This window comes from Hoplias malabaricus, chromosome 9, assembly GCF_029633855.1.
Source record: "Hoplias malabaricus isolate fHopMal1 chromosome 9, fHopMal1.hap1, whole genome shotgun sequence".
Taxonomy (NCBI): Eukaryota; Metazoa; Chordata; class Actinopteri; order Characiformes; family Erythrinidae; genus Hoplias; species Hoplias malabaricus.
This window is the reverse complement of record NC_089808.1, coordinates 44,059,201-44,084,842: the sequence shown is the minus strand read 5'-3', so window position 1 is coordinate 44,084,842 and position 25,642 is coordinate 44,059,201. Positions and strand designations below refer to the sequence as shown.

General features: G+C 39.8%; 1 pseudogene; it reads right to left on the bottom strand.

Annotated features, from left to right (window-relative positions):
• The window catches only part of LOC136707087 (NACHT, LRR and PYD domains-containing protein 3-like), a 63,438-nt pseudogene that overhangs the window by 17,546 nt on the left and 20,250 nt on the right, over positions 1–25,642 (bottom strand).

Here is a 25,642-nt window from a genome sequence, read left to right as displayed (position 1 = left end):
AAAAGAGTATACCTTCCTACTATGATTCTCACCACCTTCTACAAAGGAATTGTAGAGAACATACTGACCAGTCGTATCTCTGTCTAGGAAGGAACCTGCAGTACCTCAGACTGGAAGTCTCTGCAGAGTGTGGTAAGGACAGCAGACAGAATCATTGGGAATTCACTTCCTCCCAAACTGGACATTGAAACAAGTTGCTGTCTGACCAGTGCTCAGAACATAAACAGTGACACTTCTCACCCCCACCATGGACTGTTCTGTCTGCTTGCCTCTTGGAAGAGGTTCCAAAGTCTTTGAAGCAGGACAGCTAGGTTCAAAAACAGTTTCTTCCCACATGCAATAATGCTGCTGAATTCTAGATAGATGCTGCTTAATCCTCTTTTGATTAACCTGGGAGCTACAGTGCAATACACCCTCTTGTATATATACTAGGGGTGGGACTTTAATGCATTAATTTCAATTAATTAATTACGGGGAAAATAACAAAATAAAGAATTTCAGTAATCAGTAATGTCAATCAGTAATGTTAACAGTAATGCAAACAGTGTTGCTAGTCAACACTCGACCACATGTCGGGGTTCACATTCAGAAACAAATTGTCAAAGTCCATGCCAGACAAATTGTCCAATTCACTGGTAGTAGACTGGTGGGAAAATAAACAAGATTTTGAATTTAAGCTTATGTTCGTTGATTCATTCATCAACCAAACTTAAATCAATATTTCTCATGCTGAATATTGAAATGTGATTATAACGTGATTAATTAATTACAAAGCTTCTAATTAATTTGTTTAATTTTTTAATCAAATCCCACACCTAATATATACTTACTTATTTTAAAAATGTATTCAACTGTTGACATAAATATATATTTACATATGCGTGACACTTTGCATTACACTGCACTTTGCACAACATTATATTATTTATTTTATTTATAATTTTCCCTGATCTACTATAAACATATGCAATATAAGTTTTGTTTTAATGTGCACATTAAAGTATAAATTTGAATGGCAATAAAGTCTGTCTATGTTTATGGGAATTTATAATAGGTTTAACATGGTATAAAAATGTTGTAAAAATCCAGTTAGGCAAGCAAAAATGGTATAGTAATTACAGTGGTGTGAAAAGGTGTTTGCCCCTTTAATGCTTTCATATATTTTTGCATGTTTGTCACTCTTAAATGTTTCAGATCATCAAACACTTTTTCACACAGGGCCATGTAGGTTTGGATTTTTTCCCCTTAATAATAATAAACCTTCCTTTAAAAACTGCATTTTGTGTTTACTTGTTTGATGAACTGAAATATTTAGTGAAAAAGAAATCACGAAGAGGGCAAACACTTTTTCACATCACTGTATTTGTTTTTTAAATGACATTTTACACATGAATCACCAGCAACACCACATGGCAGCTATGCATATATTGTGTGTGTGTGTCATTTGGTTAAGGATTGTGAAAAAGATTGTTTAGCCTGAATAATATTTATTTGTGTGAGCATATTATATTTTATATTGAATCCTAATTAAACTTTCTCAAATGTAACCAATTTGTTATATGTTATCTTGAAATACCAACACACATTTTGAGAACCTCATGTGAAGGAAGATTAATAGTAGTATGGTTTTGTCATAATTGCAAAGAATGATTCAGAGATTTTTGGGTTTCTTTGTCTTGTCAAATATCATAAATTATATGTTAATTACATAATTATAATGTCATTACTTCAGGGAGGTTCTAGTCTGAAAAGACCTCTGAAAATATAACAAAATATATTTGAAAACCAGGGACAGAGCTAAAAAGAAGGGAAAAAAAGGAGAAACAAGGAAGAAGGAAAGAATAGGTTGTAAGATATGTGGTTGAAAAGTAGAGAAAGAATGGCAGAGTGGGTGGTAAGGAGTGAAAGGTAGAAATGGAATGAAAGAGAATTAGAGATTCACCCATAGGTGAATCTACTTCCAGTCATGAAGTTCAGCTAAGAGAGCCATTGCCTATAGGCAGTAAAACAGTAGTAAAACAGTTAAAGATATTTTCTACATTACAAATTTGGAACCTTTATTTTAGCCCAGCGACACTCGATGCCACATCCTGGGTCTGCGGCCCAGGACAGACCTGCCTGACATCACCAAAGGACACAAATCCTGTGATGAAGAAAGGCACAGACTCCCTCAGAGTGGTCACACCACTACGGCAGTGTCTAGTCTCCGCTACAAGTGACACTGCAGGAAAGTGATTTACTGTCTAACAGACCACTCTTACATGGAAAAAGTGTCTACATCTACTCCATGCAGGCTTTAATAATAATAATAATAATAAATGGAATTTTTAAAGCGCTTTTCAGTAACCCAAAGACGCTGTTACAATCAGATGAACACATAAAGACAATCACATCCATAACACTACATAACATACAATAATACAAAACAGGAACAAGGGTAAAAACAAACAAGGGCTAATCAGAGGGATTAAATGCAGCCGCAAACAGGTGTGTTTTAAGCTTTCCACCAGTATCCCTCAAGGCTGTGTGCTGGGTCCCCTTCTATTCTCACTCTACGCCCATTCTCTCAGATATGTAATCACCTCTCATATATTAAAAAAAAATCTGATTTAAAACCCTGACACTGGCCTACATAGCCAAGAATGGACCAGCCCCTCCCAATTTTATGGCAATGATGAAGAGCAGATCTGGACCTTGAGCCCTTTGAGCTTCAAAGACAGCCCAACTTGACTTAACATCCTTCAGGACACATGGAAGACAAGCATCCAGACTCATCTCTGTCCTGGCACCCAAATGATGGACTGAACTCCAACTGGCTGGCCCTGATGGTGTCTCACCTGTAAAACTCAATCACTGACTGTCCTTGATGATCTCTTCAATCCCTGAGCCAGTCTGGTGTACCTGCATGCTTTAAAACTTCTGTCATTATACCAGCCTAAAATGCAGAAAATCTGCCCTAAATGACTACAGGCCTATTGCTTTAACATGTGTATTCATGAAGTGATTTGAGAGACTTCTACTTCAGCTACTTAAATCCATGACCAATGCCCTCCAGGACAATCTTTAACTTTTGGCTCTGCATTACATCCTGCAACACCAGGATGGCACCAACACTAATGCCCACATATTGTTTGTAGACTTTAGCTCTGCTTTCAGTACCATCGTTCTTGACCTTCTATTGGATAAAGAGCAGCAACTCAATATCTCCACCAAATCAGTCTGCAACTGGATCCACAATTTCTTGTCTAACAGGTAATTTTATGTAAGGGTCTGCAACTTCATTTAAGATCTCCTCTGCCTTAGAACCTGTGTTCCTCAGGGATGTGTGTTTTCTCGTTTGCTCTTCTTTCTCTACAACAATGACTGCATTCTGACAGAAATTTGGTTAGACTAGGTTTGCAGATGACAAAACTCTGATCAGTGTCATGTCAAACAAAGATAATTCCTCATACTGGGAGGAAGAAACATGGCTGGTGTCATGGTGTGAGGCAAACAAGCTGGAACATAAGGAGATAATCACTGATTCCAGAAAGGAAACCACCCACTGCCTCCACTGGAAATAAATGGCTCCACGGTCAGCAGAGCAAAGTCCTACAAATTCCTCTGCACCACCGTTCAGCAGGACCTCAGATGGGACAGACACACCACTGTAGTCATGAAGATGGCCCAGCAGCACTTGCACTTCCTCAGAAATTCAGGAAGTTTTTTTGCCACTTTGGCAAAGTCCTAGACTGATCTCTGAAGCCTCAGACTAACACTCCGGCTGCTTTAGATTGTACACTTAATCTGCTGCACATAGATTTTACACACACACACACACACACACACACTTTGTGAAATAAGCATATCTGACTTTAATTTGTATTATATATTTAATTTGTCTATGTTTAATTTGTAACTCTTTTTATACACTTAGATTTAAGTTTATGGTTACACCTGCAACAACAATCATTGTACACCAAATACTTGGTGAATAAAAGATAATAAAATAAAATAAAATAAAATAAAATAAAATAAAATAACACAGTACTGGTTTTGAATTTGAATCAATGTCACATATCACAATATACATATATTCTTCAATAAACGTCTTCATTAATTTACAGCCAGAGCCTCCCTCAGTTCCTAAAAACTGATGTTAAAATTCTTCTGTAATATTAACAGCAATAATGTAATTTAAAACAACATTTTTTTTCAGTTGAAAAATGTATTAATACTAAAGACTAAATAAACTGAAAACTCACCTTAAAGTCTCCAGTTTACAGAGTGAACTCTTCAGTGCAGCAGAGAGCAGCTCCACTCCTGAATCCTGCAGGTCATTGTTACTGAGGTCCAGCTCTTTCAGGGAGTTTACTGACTGTAGAACTGATCCCAGAGATTCACAAGATTTCTTCCCAAGATTACAGAGAGCCAGTCTGTAAGGGAGTAAACAGATTCAGGGTGCAACAGTTAATTGTCTTTGTTGGCTAAAATCAATGACCAAGGTGAAAACAAATTCAATAATCGATTAGCTGGTGTCATGATCACGCTTTTCTTGTGATATCTAGGATTGATTTTACATTACCGCTTACTAGAGAGCAGAAAGTCCTGGTAATTGGTTAGAACTACAAATAAAATTTTATATTACCATTTAAATCATTGTTGTCTATACAGTCTCACAGTTGCAGCTGCACAAGCACCACATGAATTTGTTTTGGGTCAGGAAACATGGCTCAGGGAGAATGCTCCCTAGCTCCCGAAGACTCAGTGAAAACTAAGCTAACTATGGGCTGATGCTCTAATAAACACATGCTGTTTCTTAGTGGTTATAGAATTTTGCTGATTTAGTAATTTTGTTTTGTTTTTCAAATGAAAAACAAAATGGTCTCATGCAAAAAAGAAGAAACACATTCTAGCAAGAATTACAATTCTCTTCCACCACATTCCACCTTAAAATGTAGCAGTTTATATTTTGGTGCTTTGTTCCATCCAAAATCATGCTGCAAATATATATTAATGCTTTTTTCCCTGAATTTGTAAAGATGTTCCAAGGTCCAATTTCCAATTTGAGTGGTTTATGTTAAAGTGAGTTTTCTATGTGCACTAGGAGCTATTTGATATAAACTTGCCTCTTTAAAAGGATCTAAAATTGGGGCAAATGTATTTCCAAAAAAACATTAAAATTGAGGTTTATAAAAAGGTATGTTTACTGATTATCTTTTAAACAAAACTTATATAAAATAATTACTATCTTAATTGAATGATTAAATTTATTTAATGATTTAAATATACAAAAACCTGCACAGTAGTCATCTTAAATTTCACCAGATAATTTTTACAACTGTACAGGCTGTGCAGAGTTTACTGTATATTTAGGCCTATTTTTTAATTTACCTGCATTGAAATGAGAACTCAAAATAATACACAGATTACTTGATCATTAAAATAGTAAAAGCTCTAAGGCTACGTTCACACAGCAGGTAAAAGTGGCCTAAATCCGATCTGTTTTGTCATATGTGACACGTGTGTGTTGTTTTTGTGGCTGTATGAACAGCACAAATCGCATTGAATCTGACCGTTTAAAATCAGATTTGGGCCACTTTAATATGTGGTTCTGAGATCCGATCCATACTGGATTTGTGGCAATGTGACTCTGTCTGAACGGCCAGATCGGATTTCATGTGACTTTTATGTCACGCTGGCCATTGAGAATAATCTCTGGACTACAGTCCAAAGCATTTTCATCTTAATTTGAGGTGTTTAGGATGTGATGGGAAAATGCAGATTAACACCAATGAGTACTGATTAATGATAACTGATGTAATGATAATAATAATAATAATAATGATAATAATAATAATAATAATTATAATAATAATAATGATACACAATATATTCAGGGAGTAACTGTATTAATTAATCTTGATCTTTTACTAGATTAAAGATGTAGGCCTTAGTGTGCTTTTGACCATAAAGAACTTGTTACATTGTGTCCTCAGGACATGTCAGAACATGACCCAGGAGACTGTTGGAGATGGAAAGTGCTGAATAGAGCAATTCTGATTTAGAATGGGGAACTAGGTCCTCAGATAGAATGGGAAAGGGCAGTTGAGAGTCAACAAGCTGAAGAACATCCTGTACATCTTGAACCTAGCCCCCACCGTCTGCAACCATTTTGCTGACAGTAATAATATAGGAGATAACGAAAATATGCATAGCAAGTAATACCAATTAAGGGAATGTCTGGGTAGATGGAATGAGACATGATGTAATAACATCCAAATGGTCCACATGATGGTGTACATGCAGAAGGGGCACATGACCATTGGGTGTACGTGACTGGGGTCCTATATATACTGCATGAAATTGTTCAATAAACTAAAGATTGGAGTGAATACTTGACTCCAATTGCCATAACATAGGACATGGAAATGGACTGGTCAAAGCATTTTGTAAAAAAATATTGGGAAACAGGAAACGTGTGAAAGTCCTTAATCCAGGTTCCTGTTTCTCATTTATGATAAAGGGTTCTTTTTTTATAAAACATACAGGATAAAAGTTTATTTTTTTGTCGTTCTATATCAGTTTTATTTTGCTCATGCTGGCATGAAGTTGTATAAATATGGATCATGGAAATATTAAACTCATGTCAGTGCTCGTTTATTTGTCTTTGAAGACGACATGTTAGATGCTTAGAGGGAAAGAAGCACCTATTCACGTTTTAATATTCTTTACAGTCTTAAATTTATACGCTGTTTTTCATATAAATTGGTGTGAAAAATTGTTTGCCCCTTCATGATTACTTTTTTAATGATTGTGATTCTTAAATGTTTCAGATCTTCAAAGAAATTTAAATATTAGTCAAAGACAACACAAGTGAACACAAAATGCAGTTTTTAAATGAAGGTTTTTATTATTAAGGGAGAAAAAATGTCCAAACCTACATGGCCCTGTGTGAAAAAGTGTTTGCACCCTAGTTAAAACATAATTGTGGTTTATCACCTGAATTCAATTTCTTTAGCCACACCCAGGTCTGATTACTACCACACCTGTTCTCAATCAAGAAATCACTTAAATAGAACCTGCCTGACCAAACCAAATAGACCAAAAGATTCTCAAAGCTAGACATCATGCCAAGACCCAAAGAAATTCAGAAACAAATGAGAAAAAGAAATTGAGATCTCTCAGTCTGGAAAAGGTTATAAAACGTATCTAAATTTTGGGACTCCAGTGAACCACGGTGAGAGCCATTATCCACAAACAGCGTAAATGTGGAACAGTGGTGAACCTGGCAGGAGCAGCCGGCCGACTATTATTACTCCACGGGAGCAGCTACAACTCGTCCAAGAGTCACAACAGACCCCACAACAACATCCAAAGAACTGCAGGCCTCATTTGCCTCAGTTAAGATCAGCATTCATGACTCCACCATAAGAAAGAGACTGGGCAGAAATGGCCTGCTGGACAAAAAACACTGCTGAGTAAAAAGAACATTAGACTCGTCTCAATTTTACCAGAAAATCTTGATGATCCCCAAGACTTTTGGGAAATACTCTGTGGACTGATGAGACAAAAGTTGAACATTTTGGAAGGTGTAAAACCACACTAAATAAAAACAACATCATGCCTACAGTAAAATACGGTGGTGGTAGTGTGATGGTCTGGGGCTGTTGTGCTGCTTCAGGACATGAGACTTGTGATAAATAGAACCATGAATTCTGCTGTCTATTAAAGAATCCTGAAGGACAATACCTGGCCATCTGTTCGTGAACTCAAGCTGAAATAAACTTGGGCTCTGCAGCAGGACAATGATCCAAAACACACCAGCAAGTCCACATCTGAACGGCTGAAGAAAATCAAAGTGAAGACTTGAGAGGCCTTTTCAAAGTCCTATGCTGGGGCATGATCTTAAAAAGGCAGTTCATGCTCGAAAACCCTCCAATGTGACTGAATTACAACAATTCTGCAAAGCGGAGTGGGCCAAAATTCCTCCAAAGTGCTGTGAAAGCATCATTGCAAGTTTCTGCAAATGTTTGATTGCAGTTATTTCTGCTAAGGGTGGTCCAAAAAGTTTTAGTTTTAGGGAGCAAACACTTTCCCCCCAGGGCCATGTCTTTTCAAGAAGACAAATATGCAAAAAAAAAAAAAAAAGAAATCATGAAGGGGGCAAACACTTTCACACCTCTGTACATTTGGGGAAACATATTTCCACAAATATTAGTCCAACACTCTTAAATCTAGATCACTTTCCGATATATTGCCTCAAGGTGTTCAGTCAAGGTTTGTTATTTTGTTATATTGTACACTTGTGAATCCCTCTGGTCTGACCTTTTTAAAATGATCACTTCATGATCTGATAAATTTCTTCTAAATTCACCCTACTCTTGGTAGGTAATCAAATATTGGACCAGAAGATATTTAAACGACTGAGGGGCCCTTGAACAAATCACAGATGGCTACCCACCACTCTTGATGGCTTATTTGTGGAGGATACATTTTGTTAAATATTGTACAATGACAAATAATTGCACATTAAATAGGAGTGCAGGCTTTGGCTTCCATAGAGACCAAGTAAGAGTCTGATCTATTCATGCACCAGCAGATCATTTGTTTGGTCTGAGATGCCCAATAGTATAACTGCATCTTGGGCACACAGGCACCACCCTATTCCTTTACTCTCATTAACCTTCAACATTTAAGTCTTGGTCTTTTAATTATTCAAAACAAATTTTGAAAAGATTTTGTCAAATTCCCTAAACATAAATACAAGTAAATGGCAAGGGATTGTCTGAAATAACGTAAACAGGGAAGGGTAGTCAATTTTATTACATTTACCCTGCCATTGTGTTTGGTTATTTTATTATTTTGTTATTAGTTTATTTTATTGCCATTTTCTTCACAGGAAAATAGAAAAATAATGTGCTTATGTGCAAGTTGGATTGAGCTGGTTTAGAACAAGTAACTTTTGGTGTAATAGAACAGTGCCTTACCACTGCACTACTGAAGTGCTGTAAAAGTGTGGAAAAAGGACCCACAAAAAGTGGTGGGGGAAAAGGCAGGAAAACAAACAACAAACAAGCTGGAAATCCACATGTTAAAACAAAATAACTTGGATAAGACAAAGAAAACAAAACTGCTCTCACACATGAGGGGAAAATCCACTCTGAACAAAAAAAATTAAATCAGTGCTAGTAAGTACTATTGCACTGATATTCAACAGAGAATGTGAGCTACACAAAACATGCGACTCACCTTTCCTCTTATTGTACTGATTACCCCTCTACAAAGGTGTAACACTGAGCTTGTGTTTGGCTGAGCTTCTATGCAGGTCCCAACAGGTCTTACCAGTCAGCCCTGAGTAGTACTGGGGCTTCTGGGAATTGAAATCCTGGTAACTGCTTCAATCATCTCTCCTAGTAGGGCACCCTGTTAGTAACACGTGGTGTGGCCTGACCCTTACAGGATCCCATGATTTAAGATCATCCATCCATCCATCCATTATCTGTAACTGCTTATCCAATTTAGGGTCGCGGGGGGTCCAGAGCCTACCTGGAATCATTGGGCGCAAGGCGGGAATACACCCTGGAGGGGACGCCAGTCCTTCACAGGGCAACACAGACACACACACATTCACTCACACACTCACACCTACGGACACTTTCGAGTCGCCAATCCACCTGCAACGTGTGTTTTTGGACTGTGGGAGGAAACCGGAGCACACGGAGGAAACCCACGCGGACACGGGGAGAACACACACCAACTCCTCACAAACAGTCACCTGGAGCGGGAATCTAACCCACAACCTCCAGGCCCCTGGAGCTGTGTGACTGCGACACTACCTGCTGCGCCACCGTGCCGCCCATGATTTAAGATCATATTTTATTTTATTAATATCAGCAAGTCTGTTAATGTCTCTACTGTATCTTAAAAAGAGTGCTAATATAAATTCAAGGGCAGATGTAAAAATGTAAAATACATATCACTATTGCCAGAAGAGTTTTTCCCAGGTGAGCCATGTATAACAAAACATCATCTGCATAGATTTTGTGATCCATCCCCCCATTGAAATGCCTGAGATGTCCTGACATCTGCCAGTGGTTCAACTGCCACAGAAAAAAGTGCAGAAAAAAGTGCAGAAACTAATTTTACAGAAAACAGAAAATGTTTTTAAATAATGGCATAAGGATCTTCATATTATAGTGTAGTTGGAAGAACAAAATTGAGCGCAGATCAAATTTTATAAGGGCACAAACAAATTTGCCATTCAGTCAAAAACTTTCTCTTCAACTCAAGCCAAGGATTATAATGTATAACCTGCATTATGATCAGTGCCATATCCTGCATATTGAAGTAGCCTTGTAGAACAAGAACAAGTTAGAAACATTTTATGTTTACTCAAATCTGTGTGTGTCACTCATTGGAGTCACAGCACTCATCATAATGCACAGATCTGATTGGGGATGTTGTAATTAGATGGTTATTCTGAATATTAGATTGCTCTGCTGCCAAAGAATATACATATCATGCTTGCTTGCTCAGGAGAGGTCAACTCTCATATCAAAAGGACATGAACTCAGTCACGGGATGAAGGACGAGAGGCTAGCATTTGACCATAGAGATTAGGTCTGAGCGTATGGAAAAATGTAAAACATGAACAACGTCCTGAGCAGAAAATATGCTGACATCACTAACTAAAAATATTGGAAAATACAGCTTATCAGTAGAGGAAGTTGAGGGAGAATATGTGTGTGTGTGTGTGTAACAACTGCCTGTCGGATCTCACTCGCATTGCGCTGTGAAGTGACTTCTCCAGAGATCTCTGTCCATTAAAGGTTTGAAGAGTACTCACACTGTTTCCAGTCTTTACTTCTACGCATCAAAAGAATATGCTGCGACACTGAGTATCCACACGTGTGATATGCAATTAGTCTGGTAATTTTCTGGAGCGAATGTGTGTGTGTGTGTGTGTGTGTTGCACTGTGAAGGACTGGCACCCCGTCCAGGGTGTATTCCCGCCTTGCGCTCAGGTAGGTAGGCGCTCATTCCAGGTAGGATCTGGACCCACCGCGACCCTGAACTGGATAATTGGTTACAGATAATGAATGAATGAATTTTCTGGAGCGCTAAACCTGAACCGTAATGACTAGAAGAGTCACACCATTTAAAACCAACACTCTGTTCAGAATTAAACAGCTCTTAATAATTTACCAGTTACAGGTTCAGGTCTGGATGGGTCCGGAGTCGAACCATGGGCCACCTATAGGTGACCCCTGGTGTAGGGCAAATTCTGGTAAAAAGGTCTCATAGCTTTCGACAGAATAACTGTTGGGTCCCGTCGCTTTCTTGAAGGCATTGATTGAATATCATCAAAAAATGATCATTAAAGGAAACAAAAATAAATATAAGCACTAACTTGAGCAATATCTGATAAGACAATTGGAGGGAATGAACTGTACAGATCTAGTAGGTTACCCGAAACTAAAAGAAATCTTCCTCCAGGGTCACTGACTATGAGATCTACATATAAATATAAATGCGTATTAATTAATAATGACGTAACTTGTCTATGTTGAAGTGAGGAATAGTGATGGGAATTCTGGCTCTTTTTAGAGAGCAGGTTCTTTTGGCTCAGCTCAATAAAAAGAGCCGGCTCCTCAGATGTTTGGTTGTTTAAACTAATTTTTACTAAATTATGTGTAAAATGAATTAATTATGTAAAAACATACATTATATTAAATTTTATTATTTATTTGGCCTTATCCTATATCCTATCCTCAATGCCTTGCTTTCATTCTGTCTCACAAGTCAGTGCCATACAAAACAGTATTTTGACATGAAAGTGGTGGTGACTGAATCACATTAGAGACAGAGTTTTAAAAAATTCTGCTTGTTCCAGACACAGCTGGTGTAAAGCACAAGTTATCTTGCTCTCTGTCATCTCCAGAGAAAACTTGTGGAAGACGCTTGCTCTCTCCATGTGATCACAGTGCTGTATGTGTCTGTAACCTCTCCCTTCACCCCTCCTGCTCCCTTCACTAACGGACACTCATGACCACAGGACTTTTAAACACTGTTGTACCTTTACACAGTTTATTCCTTTAGTGACGAATACTGTAACTCTACTGTACCTTCTTTTCTGAGAGTGTATGAAAACAGTTCAATTGTAAATATTAAATAATAATCAGACACTGGCCTGTCATTATGCACAGAATATTACAGGAATTTCAGTCATTTAAATAATGTGCTTTTCACATGTTTTTGGAGGCTTTTTCTTGAGTATCGTTTCTGCCCAAAGGTGTATTTCTATGTGCTATTCTATATATCTGTCCAATCACAATGTTAGACCAGTCCAAGTCCCCCCAGTCACAGTGCTACACCTGTCTGAGTCTCTGTTATCACAGGAATGGACCAGTCCTACTTAAAACAAAACAAAAAACATGAAAACTCACCTGAGAGTCTCCAGTTTACAAAGTGGACTCTTCAGTGCAGCAGAGAGCAGCTCCACTCCTGAATCCTGCAGGTCATTGTTACTGAGGTCCAGTTCTTTCAGGGGGGAGTTTGACTGTAGAGCTGATTCCAAAGATTCACAATCTTTATCCCCAAGACTACAGCCAGCCAGTCTGTAAAGAAATATATTATATACAGATATACAAAAAGTTTTGCAAAGCCATATAGAAACCGGATTCCAAAAAAGTTGGGACACTAAACTAATTGTGAATGAAAACTGAATGCAATGATGTGGAGGTGCCAACATCTAATATTTTATTCAGAATAGAACACAAATCACAGATCAAAGGTTTAAACTGAGAGAATGTAACATTTTAAGGGAAAAATATATTGTTTCAAATTATTTCGTAGCGTCAACAAATCCCAAAAAAGTTGGGACAAGGCCACAACACTCAACATACATCTGGGGACAGAAGAGACCAGTTTCTCAAGTTTAGAAATAGGAATGCTCTCCCATTCATGTCTAATACAGGCCTCTAAATGTTCAATCGTCTTTGGCCTTCTTTGTCGTACCTTCCTCTTTATGATGCGCTAAATGTTCTCTACAGGTGAAAGATCTGGACTGCATGCTGGCTATTTCGGTACCCAGATCCTTCTCCTACGTAGCCATGATGTTGTGATTGCTGCAGAATGTGGTCTGGCATTATCTCGTTGAAAAATGCAGGGTCTTCACTGAAAGAGATGACGTCTAGATGGGAGCATATGTTGTTCTAGAACCTGAACATAGTTCTCTGTATTTAATGGTGCCTTTCCAGACATGCAAGCTCCCCATGCCACAAGCACTCATGCAACCCCATACCATCAGTGATGCAGGCTTCTGAACGGAGCGTTGATAACAACTTGGGTTATCCTTGTCCTCTCTGGTCCGGATGACATGGCGTCCCAGTGTTCCATAAAGAACTTCAAATCGTGACTCATCTGATCACAGAACAGTCTTCCATTTTGCTTGAGTTTCAGCTGGCAACGGCGGACGGCACAGTGGATTGTGTTCACTGACAATGCTTTCTGGAAGTAATCCTGAGCCCATTCTGTTATTTCCTTGACAGTGGCATTCCTGTTTGAGGTGCAGTGACGGTTAAGGGCCCGGAGATCACGAGCATCCAGTAGAGTTTTACGGCCTTGACCATTACGCACAGCAATTATTCCAGATTCTCTGAATCTTTTGATGATGTTATGCATGGTTGATGATGATAACTTAAATGTCTTTGCTATTTTACGCTGCGTAACACCATTCTGGTATTGCTGAACTATCTTTCTGGGCAACAATGGTGGAATTGGTGATCCTCTTACCATCTTGGCTTCAGAGAGACACTGACACTCTGAACTCTTTTTATACCCAATCATGTTGTCAATTGACCTAATTAGTGTTAACTGGTCTTCCAGCTGTTCGTTATATATGCTCAATTTCCTTTTTCCAGCCACTTATTGCTACTTGTCCCAACTTTTTTGGGATTTGTTGACACTGTGAAATTTTTAATCAACATATTTTCCCTTTAAAATGTTACATTTACTCAGATTAAACTTTTGATCTGTCATCTATGTTCTATTACGAATAAAATATTGACATTTGCCATCTCCTCATCATTGCATTAAGTTTTTATTCACAATTTGTTTAGTGTCCCAACATTTTTGGAAAACGGTTTGTATAATGATCACTGATATAAAGGTGCTGGTCATAACATATAATTTCATGAAAAAGTTGATATATTTCAGTAATTCCATTCAAAAAGTGAAACTTGTATATTATACTTATTCATTACACACTGCCTGATATAATTCAAGTGTTTATTTCTTTTCATTTGATGATTATAACTGACAACTATCGAAAACCCCAAATTCAGTATCTCAGAAAATTAGAATATTATTTAAGACCAATACAAAAAAAGGATTTTTAGAAACACTGGCCAACTGAAAAGTACAAACATGTACAGCACTCAATCCTTGTTAGGGCTCCTTTTGACTTAATAACTGCAGTAATGTGGCCTGGCATGGAGTCGATCAGTCTGTGGCACTGCTCAGGTGTTATATGAGAGCCCAAGTAGCTCTGAAAGTGGCCTTTAGCTCTTCTGCATTGTTGGGTCTGGTGTATTGCATCTTCCTCTTCACAATACCCTATAGATTTTCTATGCGGTTAGGGTCAGGTGAGTTTCTGGTCAATTAAGAACAGGGAGACCATGGTCCTTAAACCAGGTACTGGTAGCTTTGTCACTGTGTGCAGGTGCCAAGTCCAGTTGGAAAATAAAATCTGAATCTTCATAAAGTTGGTCAGCAGCAGGAAGCATGAAGCACTCTAAAACATCCTGGTAGACTGCTGTGTAGACCTTGGACCTCAGAAAACACAGTGGACCAACACCAGCAGATGACATGGCACCCCAAACCATCACTGACTGTGGAAACTTTAAACTGGACCTCAAGCAACGTGGATTCTGTGCCTCTCCTCTCTTTCTCCAGACTCTGGGACCTTGATTTCCAAAGGAAATGCAAAATTTACTTTCATCAGAGACATAACTGTGGACCACTCAGCAGCAGTCCGGTCCTTTTAGGAAGTGAGACGCTTCTGACACTGTCTCTCATTCAAGAGTGGCTTCACACAAGGAATGCGACGCTGAAACCCATGTCTTACATACGTCTGTGTGGTGGTGGTTCTTGAAGAATTGACTCCAGCTGCAGTCCAGTCTTTGTGAATCTCCCCCACATTTTTTAATGGGTTTTGTTTTACAATCCTCTCCAGGGTGCCGTTATCGCTTGTACACTTTTTTTCTACCACATCTTTTCCTTCCTTTCACCTCTCTATTAATGAGCTCTGTGATCAGCCAGCCTTTTTAGCCTTTTTAGCAATGACCTTTTGTGTCTTGCTCTGCTTGTGTAAGGTGTCACAGGTCATTTTTTTCTGTCCAGTCAGCAGTCTTCCCCATGATTGTGGAGCCTACAGAACTAGACTAAGAGACAATTTAAAGGCCTTTGCAGGTGTTTTGAGTTAATTCACTGATTAGAGGGTGGCACCAGGTGTCTTCAATATTGAACCTTTTTCACAATATTCTAATTGTATACTAAATGTATATATAATTGGATATATATATATATATATATATATATATATATATATATATATATATATATATATATATATATATATATATATATATAATAGTGTGCTATTGGGGTTTAGTGTGTTAGGGGTCTTTTATGAGTGAATACCTGTTGTGAATAAATCATTCAGATGTGTTCTTATTCTGTTTATACATGAGTTTGTGTATTTCACACTGGTTTGTTTCTTTAATTTTATTTAATTAAGAATATGGTTATTTAATTCATTCACTAATTCATTATCTGTAACTGCTTATCCAGTTCAGGGTCGCGGTGGGTCCAGAGCCTACCTGGAATCATTGGGCACAAGGCAGAAATACACCCTGGAGGGGGCGCCAGTCCTTCACAGGGCAACACACAGACACTCACACATTCACTCACACCTACAGACACTTTTTTTTTCGCAGACACAGGGAGAACACACCAACTCCTCACAGACAGTCACCCGGAGCGGGAATCGAACCCACAACCTCCAGGTCCCTGGAGCTGTGTGACTGCGACACTACCTGTTATTTTGATTCTATTTAAAAAAAAAAAAACTTGACATATGTAAGAAAGATAGAAATTCTCTCAGGTCTGTGGGATGTTGTTTGTCCCAGAATGGAATTAATTTAATCTTCTTTTAGATTCCCTTTGTGGGTCTTCAGGTTGCTACCACATTAAATATTCTCCTCATATCAGTAACATTCTCTTTTCATGATCCTTGTATCTGACGTCCTACATGTTTTGCATTAATCTGTATTTCCAATGACGGTGAAATTAAGAGTAATATCTGATATCAAATTAATACATACACTGAGTATCTATTCTTCAGTGTGGTCATGTGTGTGTGTGTGTGTGTGTGTGTGTGTGTCCTTAATAATCTGCACTGACTGGATCAGATTCAGTGTTGGATCAACTCTCCCTCATTGACATCAAAGAAAATGTCACAAATAAAATGTATCATGTACAACATCAAAGACTATAACCCATAACATCACCTGAGAGTCTCCAGTTTACAGAGTGGACTCTTCAGTGCAGCAGAGAGCAGCTCCACTCCTGAATCCCGCAGGTCATTGTTACTGAGGTCCAGCTCTTTCAGGGAGTTTTCTGATTGTAGAACTGTACCCAGAGATTCACAGGAGTCCTTGGTGAGATTACAGCCACTCAGTCTGCAAAGAAAAAACATTTGATGGATGAGATTAAAATATTTAATTAACCCTCTGGAGTCTGAGGCTTTTCAGCCACATCAGAGATTGCATGACATGCCTTGACCTTTTTACAAATTTCACCTTCCTGTAAACCTTTAATCCCACCATGTTACACATTATGGTACAAATTAACACCGAAATAAACACCAGACAAACAGATTTTAATCATCATGTTGATGTTCTGTGCTCAGCTTTACAATGCGGCCATGTGGATATGGTAGTAAAACTAAGGCATTTTCATCCCTTTGTGTCGTGCTGTAATCCTCCAGTAAGAGCTGGACTACCATGCTGTTATCATGGCTATTCAAGTGCCCATAGTTGAGTTTTGTAAGTGCATGTGTGAGTTTGTGCTCCCCCTGTTATAGACTGTTGTCCCAGACAGTGAGGGGACAGTGGGGCTGAGAGAGGGGACAGTGCAGCTGAGTAAGGGGAGAGTGAGAGGACAGTAAGCGGACAGTGGAGCTGAGAGAGGGGACAGTGAGGGGACAGTGGAGCTGAGAGAGGGGACAGTGAGTGGACAGTGGAGCTGAGAGAGGGGACAGTGAGGGAACAGTGGAGCTGAGCGAGGGGACAGTGAGGGGACTGTGGAGCTGAGAGAGGGGACAGCGAGGGGACAGTGGAGCTGAGAGAGGGGACAGTGAGTGGACAGTGGAGCTGAGAGAGGGGACAGTGAGGGGACTGTGGAGCTAAGAGAGGGGACAGTGAATTGACAGTGGAGCTGAGAGAGGGGACAGCGAGGGGACAGAGGAGCTGAGAGAGGGGACAGTGAGTGGACAGTGGAGCTGAGCGAGGGTATAGTGAGGGGACTGTGGAGCTGAGAAAGGGGACAGTGAGGGGAGAGTGGAGCTGAGAGAGGGGACAGTGGAGCTGAGAGAGGTGACAGTGAGGGGACTGTGGAGCTGAGAAAGGGGACAGTGGAGCTGAGAGAGGGGACAGTGAGGAGAGAGAGGGGACAGTGAGGAGAGAGTGGAGCTGAGAGATGGGACAGTGGAGCTGAGAGAGGGGACAGAGAGGGGACAGTGGAGCTGAGACAGGGGACAGTGGACCTGAGACAGGGGTCAGTGGAGCTGAGAGAGGGGACAGTGGGTGTAGAAACAGGGAGGTGGTTGTAATGTTCTGGCTGATTGGTGTAAATGTAACAGTGAGAGACGTCACACTGATGTAGATCTAACACTCACCGGGCTATTCTGCAGACAGCCACAGCTGGGATCAGTCTCCTATAACCTGCTGCTAATGTGTTGTATTTACTCAGGTCCAGTTCCTCCAGCTCCTCCTCTGAGTTCAGGAAAATGCAGGCTAGAGCCGAACACTGTCCAGGAGAGAGATAAACTTCTGTGTGTTTCTTTGAGTTTAAAAACTCCTTAATCTCTCTGGAGAGGTACTGGTCCTTCATCTCATACAGACACAGGAACAGATTGATGGAGCGCTCTGTGGGGATGAGATATTTTCTTTTGATTAATCTCTTAATGTGCCTCATGGTTCTCTCTGGTCTCCTATGTGTGTGGGTCAGTAGACCCCGTAGGAATCTCTGATTGGACTCCAGTGAGAGTCCCAGCAGGAACCGGAGGAACAGATCCAGGTGTCCATTCTGACTCTTTACAGCTTCATCCACTGCTCCCTCCAGAAGATCATCCAGAGGAACCTCCTTATATAAGCATCTATAAAAAAGATTAAAAAGTGTCCAATCCAGTAAATTACTCCCAGACTCCTCGCTATATTGTCGTGCAACACTGCAGTGGCTCCATGATGTTGTTCTCATAGCAGTGAAACACAAAGACAGCAGCCAGGAACTCTTGAAAACTCAGATGAACAAAGCAGTAGACCTTCCTTTGGTGGATCACACACTCCTCCCTAAAGATCTCAGTGAAGATCCCAGAATACACTGAGGCCTCAGTGACATCAATGCTGCCCTCTCTCAGGTCCTCTTCATAGAACATCACATTGCCCTTCAGCAGTTGTGTGAAAGCCAGTGCAGCCAGTTTCAGAAGTTCGGTTCTGTTGGACTCCAGCAGTTTCTCTGGGTCTCTCTCCTCTTTCTCATCATACTTCTCCTTCTTCATGTTTGTTAGAGTGAGCAGGAAGTGTGAGTACATTTCAGTCAGAGTTGTAGGGATCTCTGTGTGACTCTGTGTGATGATTCTCTGAAGAACAGTGGCTGAGATCCAGCAGAAGACGGGAATGTGGCACATGATGTGGAGGCTCCTCGCTGTCTTAATGTGGGAGATGATCTTCTGGGCTTGGTCTTGGTCCCTGATCCTCTTCCTGAAGTACTCCTCTTTCTGGGGGTCGGTGAATCCCTGAATTTCTGTCACACGGTGGATGAACCGAGGAGGGATCTGATTGGCTGCTGCTGGTCGGGAGGTGATCCAGATTAGAGCAGAGGGAAGCAGATCTCCTCTGATGAGGTTCGTCATTAACACACCCACTGATGTCACAGTGATGTCAGACACATTCTCACACTGTTCAAAGTCCAGTGGAACTCTGCTTTCATCCAAACCATCAAATATAAACACAGCTCTGAGCTGGTCATATTTCTCTGGGTCCAGATGTCTGAGCTCAGGATGGAAGGCACACAGAAGTCCATGAAGACTGTACTGATCATCTTTAATCAAGTTCAGCTCCCGGAACGGAAGCACAAACATGAGATCTACCTCCTGATTGGCTGCTCCTTCAGCCCAGTCCAGAATGAACTTCTGCACAGAGACGGTTTTTCCAATTCCAGCGATGCCTTTAGTCAGAACTCTTCTGATCTCCTGCTTTTCTGCTCCTTTATCCTCTTTTCTGTCTCTGAGTCTGAGATCTTCAGCCTTCACACCTCCATCAGGACCTTGTAAAGGTTTAAAGATGTCTGAGCAGTGGATTGCAGCGTCCTGCTGGTGTCTCTGGGGTGTTTTCTCCATCTTTAAAACCTCATGTTCTTTTTTCACTCCTTCACTCTCTCCCTCGATGATGTAGAGTTGAGTGTAGACACTGTTCAGGAGGGTTTTATTCTCTGGGGTTTTGATTCCCTCAAATAAACTCTCGTACCTGTTCTTCAGGTTGGTTCTGTGTTTCTCCAAAACTCTGTGAAGAACATCATCTGCTGGTTGGTGTGAACCCTGCTCCATGGACACTTTGTGTGGATGGAGAACCGGATATGTTCTAGATATCTTTCTGCACTGAGGACAGACAAAGTCTCCTGATGGAGGAGAACGGTCCCAGAAGCTGTTGATGCACTGTCTGCAGAAACTGTGTCCACAGGAGATAGAGACTGGATCAGTCAGAAGATGGAGACCCAGTCCACACCTGGACTGACCCTGGAGCTGATCATCCATCCTCCACCTGAAGGAGACACAGTGGAAGAGTGAGTTTAGGATTCAGACAGAAATAATCCATAACACAATCACAGAGAACAGAGAGAAGGATCAGTTCTCCTCCATTAGAGCTGTTTATCCGCAGCGCTGTTTCAGTAGAGCACCCCCTGGTGGAACTCAAATAGCACCATCACAGCACATCACAAGTGTTCATGCGCAAGGCGTGGCATCGGAACTACAGCTTCCTAAATTGCTAATATGAACATACAAATAAAACTTCAGCTTGAATTTCTAATTTTTATTGCCTTGAAGCAGTGGCACTAAACTTCTCTTGTTCCTTTATTTTCCCATTTCTGTTCTCTTGCTCCTCTGTTCTGTGCTATGCTTAGAACTACATTGCGTACCGCTCCTGTCCTGTTCTTCTCTGCACAGGAACTTGGAACTAACTCCACCACTACAATGCATAGAACTTAACTAACTAAAATGCTTCAGTACCAACAGTTTAAACCGTTGAGGCCTGATTGAATGGGGGAGGGAAATTCCTTCCCTTATTTGGAATCTATTTGAAGGTTTTCAGAGATTTTTTCAGACACATATGGAGAGAGATTAGTCTCAAAATACTTTACAAATGTGTAAATATTAATCCACAAATTAAACACAAGTCACAATTATGTTTCACTGTTCACAAATGAACACATCACACTCTGTGTCTCACAGACTGCAGTTTGTACAAATACAGTTACATTCATAAACACGTGTGTTTGGTTTTCAGAGATATATCACAATTTTATGCGAAAATAAATACATTTGTTTAAAATTACATTGAAAATATTTGTAAAGTCGAAGTCTCGAATTTAAAATTTTTCTGTAAATTGTAGAAGTGGCGTTTGTGGGTCAAGTCACACACGTGTTTTCGGTGACATGCATTTCCTGTCGCGGGTTTTTGGATTTTGAGACTTTCCTTTCGCATTTCACCCGCTCCACACACAGCAGCCTGATCCACAAATGTGGCCAGCAGGCAAACAAGCCACCGCTATGGGGCACTGTTGTTTTCTCCAGTGTCTCAGGACAGTGTCTCGGCGAAACAACCCCCTGTAGGCGGGACTATGACTCCATTGGCTGCTGCAGTAAATGATAGACAGCTAACTCTAGATGCTGATTGACTAAATAAAAGTGATGACCAATGAGAAGCACATATTCTGTTTCGGAGCCGTGGGGTATCTGCCCCTCCCCCCGGCTGAGGGAGAGCATCTGTCTGAAACAAACCACCCGTTTTAACAATTCAGTCTCGAAATTACGAAACTCATCAGTCCCGTATCAGTCCAATACCCAACACGGCTTTAGTCCAAATACGGGATGATTTTAAAGTATTTTATTTGACAACCCCAGTCTGCAGCGAAATTAGGGAAGTTCCGCTGGATTTTAGCATCGTTAAATTTAGGGCACCTTCAAGTGTTCCACAGTGTTCCCCCTCATAACTGTCTGTGATATGAGGCTGAATTCAGCGGCTTGGGGGCTTTTTGCTCGAACCTCCACATTAAATGCTGTGAAAATGCGTCTCTATTTAAGTTACCCCCACACGTTCTAAAACAACAGTGCCCCCTAGCGGTGGATCTTTCGCCTGCTGGCCACATTTGTGGATCAGGCTGCTGTGTGTGGAGCGGGTGAAATGCAAGAGGAAATGAACAAATGCACGTCACGGAAAACGTGTGAGTGACTCGATCCACAAACGCAGATTCTACAAGTTACAAATACATTTTTAATTCGAGACTTCGACTTTACAAATATTTGCAATGTAAATTTAAACAAATGTATTTATTTTCACATAAAATTGTGATATATCTATAAAAACAAAAACATCTAAAAATTCTAAAATCAAAATCTAAGTTTTAACCCAGCTCTAATATCGTCAGCTTTGTTAATGTTAATTATATAAGCACTGGCCCTTTAAGAGTTTATGTTGATGTAGTTTATGGCTATAGCAACTGATTTAAAGTAAAGTAAAGTAAAATTTTATTTATAGAGCACATTTAAAACCAAAGTGCTTCAATATAAACAAAAGAAAAGTTTCCACCTTCTAACAACCAGCATCACAGAAAAACATACAGTGACACAGAAAAAACATACAATAACACAGCTCCTAATCCACAGATCCACAGCTGCCAAATGCCAGACGGTAAAAAAAATATCTGCTGCTGAGCTGTGCAAAGTATGTCATGCTGTGAAACACCATCACCCTTACAGGAGTGTGGACTTTGGAATTAAAGTTGATTGAAAGAAGATTTATGATGACACCCCTGTTGCTAAATTTGTGACTTGTAAATGTGGGAAAACCAGATCAAAATCTCTTAGCAAAAATGAGCTATGCTCCATACTCTGTCCAGACATATAGGGACTAAATTAAAGAAAACAGCCTGCCATTTCAGTAGCAAGGGAAAACATGCAAAAAAATTATTTTCCATTGTCCTCAGATACTTTCATATTGAGAAGGATGTGCTGCTTGATTATTCGCTTTGACAGCGTTACTAAACATCTGAAGCCATAATGAATCAGATTCTTTCTAAGGTAGATCAGGCTGGTCTGGATTTGGGCAGTGTTTCAGCTTACACAGCAGACAATGCCAGTGTGAACTATGTAAAGCACAACAGTGTGTTTCAAAAATTAAAGCAGTCTAAAAAAGGACAATGTTGCAGCAAATTGTTTGGCACAAAGTCCACAATTTATCAGAACACGCTGCAGGAAAATTGACAGCACAGTTGAAAGGATGTTTCAAGGTATTTAATGCAATTTTTGGGCCATGCATCAAGGTGGTTGTCACTGCTTCCATCTATTGACAGGATACTTCAGAATTGGAAGCCCCTGACTAGCCACATCCAGAGTTTAGGAGAAGAGGAGTGCTCCAAAATTCTGCAGGCATGTTTTGAGAGAATGTCTGTGATGTGTCTGAGACTCACCATCCATGCTCTGAAATTATTCACTGACTGCACCGAGGCACTGGAAGCCAAATCATTGTATGTATGTATCTTTACACTTATATAGCGCCTTTCTAGACACCCAAGGACGCTTTACAATCCACACTGCTCAGAACGCTCAATCCACACACACTGGTGAGAAGCGGCAGCCAAACGCGCACAGCGTACTCTCAACCAGGAACGGCCGTCCACCTGGAGGACTGCATTGAAATCATTCTGCATTTCTTCAGTGTATAAGCTAATGACAGATCTGTATGACAAACCTGAGAGAAGACTCAGGGATCACATTTTTGTTTATGCTGTGAACACCAGACTAAAACAGCTTACTCCACATCTAGCAAGAAATGTGAGGCTGACGTCATCCTTTTCTGTGAAAGGGCAATGGGATACTTAAGTGACAAGTATGACTTCTCTGATGCAAGCTTTCATAGCTAGGTGTATAAATTGAGCTTCTGATTATTTTTTTCAAACAGTTCAAAGCTGGCATTTAAAGAACAGTGATATGGACAGACTCTATGAAGAATAAGAATATGCCATTTTGAAAGCATTTCTCAGTTCTCCAGACGTAGAGAACTGCAACAGTGAGCAGAGGTACCTGAAGTTACTCACCAAGTCTGAGGTGCTCCTCAAGAATCAATCTTGTGAGTGCCTATGTATTCACTATTCCATGCAGCAATGTTCACACAAAGTGTGTTAAATAATAATGTATAGTAATAATGTATAATAGAGTAATAAATAATCCCCAGTCATGTAATGTGTATCTGACATTTTTCCAGTCTCTGTAAAAATTATCAAAAGACAGTGGTATGGTATGAGATACGCAGTCTGTTTATAATCTGTCTCAACTTTAAAAGTAGTGTAGTCTCTCCAAGGCTTAATTTTCTCCTGAACATGTAACAGCAAGTAATTTCTAAAAAATATATACAGGTCCTGGTCATAAAATAGGAATATCATGAAAAAGTTAATTTACTTCAGTAATGCCGTTCAAAGAGTGAAACTTGTATATTATACTCATTCATTACAATCAGACTGATATATGAAGTGTTAATTTCTTTTAATTTGATGATTATAACTGACAACTAATGAAAATGTTCAGTATTACACTCTAGCAGCAGAGTTCTGAACACACTGACGGGAGTGTTTGGTCTTAAAAGTAAGACCAAAGAAGAGAGATTTACAGTAGTCTGAACGGGAGCAGATGAATGCATGGACCAGAATTTCAGTATCCTAAACAGAGAGCAGGGGAGCAATATGATGTAAATGGAAAAAGGATTTTTTGGTTCGGGCCTTAATATGAGGTTTGAAGGACAGAGAGGTGTCAAGGTTGGCTGTGTTCATACCAGGCTCTTTAAGAATGGGTTTGATGGATGTTTCAAGGCCCATGGAGACATGACCAGAGGCAAGATACATATTAATGAGATGGGAAATGGGGCTGGATAAAATGGCGGAACTATTTAAGAAGTGGGATTGGAGCAGCTTTGAGGAGACAGGTACAAGCATTGGATTTAACCATTAGCTCTGGGTCAATAGGAGAGAAATTAGCCAGGGATTTATGAGCTGGGTTCACATGAAAACTATGCTTAGATGAGAAAGAAAATGAGAGGAGCTGATGGTAGATTTTAGTATCTTGTCTTGTCATTAAAAATTTATAAAAAACGTTGCTCAGCAGTGTTAAAATTCTTGAATGTCTGCGGCTGGATGAGTTTACTAACAGTAGCGAAAAGTTTTGGGCTTGTTAACAGAATTATTAATAAAAGATTAAATGTGTGCAGAATGCACACGTTTGTGTGCGTTCTGCACAATGTGCACGCATACAGCACAATGTAGCTCAGTGCATCAATGTAAACAAAAGAAAACAGAGGATCCACTGAAGAAGCGGCAGTAGTAGAGGTTACAGTTAAAAAGTAAACCAAGAACCAGAGATGAGGTGAGGTGGGGTGTGAGTAAAGATATAAAAAAAATATTCCAGCGAGAAGTACACAGCAAACTCTCCCCAGGAAATGGAAAGTACACTTGGAGTGTGTTTTTAACAGATAAAGAAATAAAAAGGAATATAAGTACAACATTTGAACATTTGTGACACCTGCTGTAAGAAAAGAGACTTACAGCCTTGAAATATCTGTGGGAAGGGAGGCTAATTTGTCTAAATCACACATATGATATAAAAAATTGAAATATGTTATTATTATTATTATTATTATTATTATTATTCCATCCAGTGTAGGGCATAAATCTTTTATGTGTAGATGTGCTCAAATGACCTGTGTGGCATTTCTGGGTATAAATTGGTGAATGAGACTCAGTGCTTATGTTAAAAGGGAATGTCTATGATTGTGGGGAAACGCAGTTTGGAGTCTTTACATTGGCTAAAAATACTCCAAATACCTCTGACATAAGCAGAAAGAGAGAGAGAGAGTGTAGCATACCGGACCAAGTCAGTTCGACTTTTCACTCATCTACAGACATAGGGGCTTCATAAAAACACATTAGACCAATTTTGTTTGCAAACCAACTGGAGAGCAGCACATGGTGAGGAAACATCTCCTGATTTTTTTTTTTTAAAGAGTTTATACCATAATATTTTTACCATTATTATATCAGTTGTGGTAATTGT